Source organism: Triticum dicoccoides, chromosome 5B (genome assembly GCF_002162155.2).
Source record: "Triticum dicoccoides isolate Atlit2015 ecotype Zavitan chromosome 5B, WEW_v2.0, whole genome shotgun sequence".
Classification (NCBI taxonomy): Eukaryota; Viridiplantae; Streptophyta; class Magnoliopsida; order Poales; family Poaceae; genus Triticum; species Triticum dicoccoides.
The window spans coordinates 604476762-604482192 of NC_041389.1; positions in this window are offsets into that span (position 1 = coordinate 604476762).

Genomic DNA, 5431 nt, shown 5'->3' on the forward strand with positions numbered 1-5431 from the left:
AGGGGCATAGTTGTACTGACACATCTTCCTTGTATGGACTTGCCCCCATTATCTATCTTAGGGGGGTGTGGGTGCGCGTGGAGGGGGGGAAACAGAATAACCGCACTGCGCCTGTCAAACGAGTGCATTGCCGCGTTAGCGCGAGGCCGAGCCGGGGGAGAGGGGGGAGGGACCCCCATCCCGGCGAGGCCGAGCCAGGAATGAGCCATAGCAGGCGACGACGCGGCGTGCCGCGGCGTCGCATGCGGAGGCGAGTCCATAACATGACTTGCCCCCGTTATCTTATCTTTATTTTTAGGGGAAAAAACAACACCGTTATGAATTATTTTTTCATTTGTACTTTTTTGATAATTTTTATTTTACTGTTGTGAGTTATTATATGTACTTTAGCCGTTTGTTTTTTCCCTCTATATTAATTTTTTATTGTATTTGATTTTTGGTATTTTCTTTTGTAACTGCCCAGAGATAGTGGGCTTCGCCCCGGTTGTGGGCTTTAGCCGTCGGTTTTCTCCCACTCACCTTTTAACCTCCGATCTTCCCCATTCCGCTCCGCTCCCGTCCCCAAATCGATTCCTTCTTCGTTCCCCTCTTCTTCTCTTCTCACAGGGAAGTTTCTACTCCTGTTTCGTCGTGGGAGCATCGGCCGGCGGTTCAACCCAAGGGCTGGAGGTCCGGGTGCTCTGTTTGCTCCTTTTGCTCTGCCATCGAATTTGCTTGCGTCCTCTTATGTACAGATTTTCTCTCTATTTCTAATCTATTGCTCTCTTGCTGTCTCAGGCTGCACTCGCTAGGGTTCCTTTGCTGTTGAATGAGCGTTTGGCGGCAGTGATACTGGATTGCGTGGCGGATTTTGTGTTTGCTGGTAAGAGTTTTGCTTTGTATGGTGTGCTTCATTTCTGAAATAGTTCTGAGCCCTAATTTTTGTTCATGTGTCTTGCAGATCTGATTCAGCAGATTTTAGGACTGTAGATCTCAATGGGTACATCATCCAGTCCGAAAAATTGAATGCAGGTGATTTTCCCTGTATTTTGGATGGTGTTTTAACAGATCTGGTTTTTAGGTTGTACAGGTGTTGCCGTATCGACTTTATAAGTTGTATGTATTTTGATAGCTGTTAATTTTGCCCTGGAATGTGTGGTGTGTATGGTTTTGGCAGTTGATGCGACCTATAGACAGGTTGTAGTACTTATCACCATGTGTAGTTTGAACTGATGTCCTGACATTTGAATAGGTTGTAGTAGTCAGTGAAGAACTAGTATGATGTTGAAAGAGTTGTCTTTTCTGAAGTTTGTTGTGCCAGTGGTGGTGAGGGAGTCCTGGACTAGGGGGTGTCCGGATAGCCGAACTATCATCATCAGCCGGACTCCAAGACTATGAAGATACAAGATTGAAGACTTCGTCCCATGTCCGGATGGGACTTTCCTTGGCGTGGAAGGCAAGCTTGCCAATACGGATATGTAGATCTCCTACCATTGTAACCGACTCTGTGTAACCCTAGCCCTCTCCGGTGTCTATATAAACTGGATGGCTTTAGTCCATAGGACGAACAACAATCATACCATAGGCTAGCTTCTAGGGTTTAGCCTCCTTGATCTCGTGGTAGATCTACTCTTGTAATACCCACATCATCAATATCAATCAAGTAGGACGTAGGGTTTTACCTCCATCAAGAGGGCCTGAACCTGGGTAAAACATCATGTCCCTTGTCTCCTGTTACCATCAGCCTAGACGCACAGTTCGGGACCCCCTACCCGAGATCCGCCGGTTTTGACACCGACATTGGTGCTTTCATTGAGAGTTCCTCTGTGTCGTCACCGATAGGCTCGATGGCTTCTTCGATCATCAACAACGACGCAGTCCAGGGTGAGACTTTTCTCCCCGGACAGATCTTCGTATTCGGCGGCTTTGCACTGCGGGCCAATTCGCTTGGCCATCTGGAGCAGATCGAAAGCTACGCCCCTGGCCGTCAGGTCAGATTTGGAAGTTTGAACTTCACGGCTGACATTCGCGGGGACTTGATCTTCGATGGATTCGAGCCACAGCCGAGCGCACCGCACTGTCGCGATGGGCATGATTTAGCTCTGCAGCCGGACAGTGCCCTGGAGGCCGCACACGAGTCCGCTCCGACCCTCAATTCGGAGCCGGCTACGCAGTTCGAGGACGGGTGGCTAGACACCGCCTCGAGGGCTGCAACCTCTACGGCGATGGAGCCGAATACTGACCTTGTCCCTCGTGAAGCTCGTGACTCCGAGGTGCCGGACTCCTCGCCAGACTCCGAACCTCCCGCGCCCCCTCCAATCGAATCTGATTGGGCGCCGATCATGGAGTTCACCGCTGCGGACATCTTTCAACACTCACCTTTCGGCGACATCTTGAGTTTGCTAAAGTATCTCTTGTTATCAGGAGAGCCCTGGCCGGACTGCGGTCAGGACGGTTGGGATGCGGACGACGAAGAAATTCAAAGCCCACCCACCACCCACTTAGTAGCCACTATCGACGATCTAACCGACATGCTAGACTTCGACTCCGAAGACATTACGACGATGCCGGAGACGACCAAGAACCAGCGCCTACTGGGCACTGGAAAGCCACCTCATCATATGACATATACATGGTGGATATCCCAAAGGATGGGAATGGTGAAGGAACAGCGGAGGATGACCCCTCCAAGAAACAGCCCAAGTGCCGTCGTCAGCGGCGCCGCTCTAAATCCCACCACAGCAAGAATGGAGATTCCGGCACCGGAGATAATAACACCCCAGACAGTGCCGAAGACAACCCCCTCCAGCAAGATTCAGCACAGGAGGACGGAGACGCCAGCCCTCATGAGAGAGCGGCAGACGAAGAGGTAGAGGATTACATGCCTCCCTCCGGAGACGAGGCAAGCCTCGACGACGACGAATTCGTCGTACCTGAGGATCCCGTCGAACAAGAGCATTTTAAATGCAGGCTTATGGCCACGGCAAACAGCCTCAAGAAAAAGCAGCAATAGCTTAGAGCTGATCAAGATCTGCTAGCCGACAGATGGATTGAAGTCCTTGCGGCCAAAGAGCATGAGCTTGAACGCCCCTCCAAAAGCTACCCTAAACACAAGCTGCTCCCTCGATTAGAGGAGGATCCATATGAACCTGCATCACCAGCGGACAATACGGCTGACCGACCACCCCGTGGCCGCGATAGAGAGGCCTCTAGGCCCTCCACTAGAACCATACCCCGGCATCGCTTGAAAAGCACAAGACCACAGGGGAACGCTCTGGACTTGCGAGATATATTGGAGGATAAGGCAAGACAATCAAGATCGATCTACGGATCGCGTGGGCGCCCCATGATACGTGACGACAACTGTCGCGCCGGAAACAGCAAGTTCGGCCGCGCCAAACACAGTAGACAAAGCTCTTTTGAGCTTCGTCGTGATATAGCCCAATACAGAGGCGCCGCACACCCACTATGCTTCACAGATGAAGTAATGGATCATCAAATCCCCGAAGGGTTTAAACCCGTGAATATTGAATCTTATGATGGCACAATAGACCCCGCAGTTTGGATCAAAGACTATCTTCTTCATATCCACATGGCCCACGGTGATGATCTTCACGCCATCAAATACCTCCCACTCAAGCTTAAAGGACCAGCTCGGCATTGGCTTAACAGCTTGCCAGCAGAATCAATTGGGAGTTGGGAGGACCTGGAAGTCGCATTCCTTGATAACTTCCAGGGCACGTATGTGCGACCACCAGACGCTGACGACCTAAGCCATATAATTCAGCAGCCAGACGAATTGGCCAGACAATTCTGGACACGGTTCTTAACTAAGAAAAATCAAATCATCGACTGTCCGGATGCGGAGGCCCTCACGTCCTTCAGACATAACATCTGCGACAAGTGGCTTGCCCGGCACCTGGGACAGGAAAAGCCGAAATCCATGGCAGCCCTCACATCACTCATGACCCGCTTCTGCACGGGAGAGGACAGCTGGCTAGCCCGCAGCAACAACCTCAGCAAAAATTCTGGCAGTCCGGATGTCAAGGACCGCAATGGCAGGTCGCGTCACAACAAGAACAAACGCTGCATTAACGGCGACAATAGTGAGGATACGGCAGTCAATGCCGGATTCAGAGGCTCTAAACCCGATCAGCGGAAAAAGCCATTCAAAAGAACTACTCTGGGTCCGTCCAATTTGGACCGAATACTCGATCGCTCGTGCCAGATACACGGCACCCTCGAAAAGCCAGCTAAGCACACCAACAGGGACTGTTGGGTATTCAAGCAGGCAGGCAAGCTAATTGCCGAAAACAACAACAAGGGGCTGCATAGCGATGACGAGGAAGAGACCCGACTGCCGAACAATAGAGGACAGAAGGGTTTCCCCCCACAAGTGCGGACGGTGAACATGATATACGCAACCCACATACCCAAAAGGGAGCGGAAGCGTGCACTCAGGGATGTATACGCGATGGAGCCAGTCGCCCCGAAGTTCAACCCATGGTCCTCCTGCCCGATCACTTTTGATCGAAGGGACCACCCCACCAGCATCCGCCATGGTGGATTTGCCGCATTGGTTTTAGACCCAATCATCGATGGATTTCACCTCACCAGAGTCCTGATGGACGGCGGCAGCAGCCTGAACCTGCTTTATCAGGATACAGTGCACAAAATGGGCATAGACCCCTCAAGGATTAAACCTATAAAGACGACCTTTAAAGGCATCATACCAGGTGTAGAGGCCAATTGTACAGGCTCAGTTACACTGGAAGTGGTCTTCGGATCCCCGGATAACTTCCGAAGCGAGGAATTAATCTTCGACATAGTTCCGTTCCGCAGCGGCTGTCATGCTCTGCTCGGACGTACCGCATTTGCAAAGTTCAACGTGGTGCCGCACTACGCATACCTCAAGCTCAAGATGCCAGGCCCTCGAGGAGTCATCACGGTCAACGGAAACACTGAATGCTCCCTCTGAACGGAGGAACATACAGCGGCTCTCGCGGAAGAAGTACAGTGTAGCCTCTTAAGGCAATTCTCGAGTCCGGTCGTTAAGCGACCGGACACGGCTAAACGCGCCCAGAGTAACCTACAACAAGACCACCTGGCACGTTCCGAGCACGCGTAGCAATGCGGCCCCAACCCCAACCCCTGCAAAATTGCAAGACTGGTCCTTCGCGTACATCATTACGCTCTGGAGATACCATGGGCATAGGGGGAGGGGCACGACCACGATAGGCCCAGAATGCGGCTTAACCACACCAGGGGCTCTCAAATGTGTCGTTCTTTTTTTTCTGTTTTTCTTTTCTTTTACCCACAAGACTCCATTCATCAGAGGCCCTGTCGGGCAGTAGACCTGCCGAACTCACGATGAAACAGCCAGGGAAGGAGAAAGGCTACGACGAATATCCAGGTGGTCTCCATTACGAGCATTAAATCTGTTTTATACACC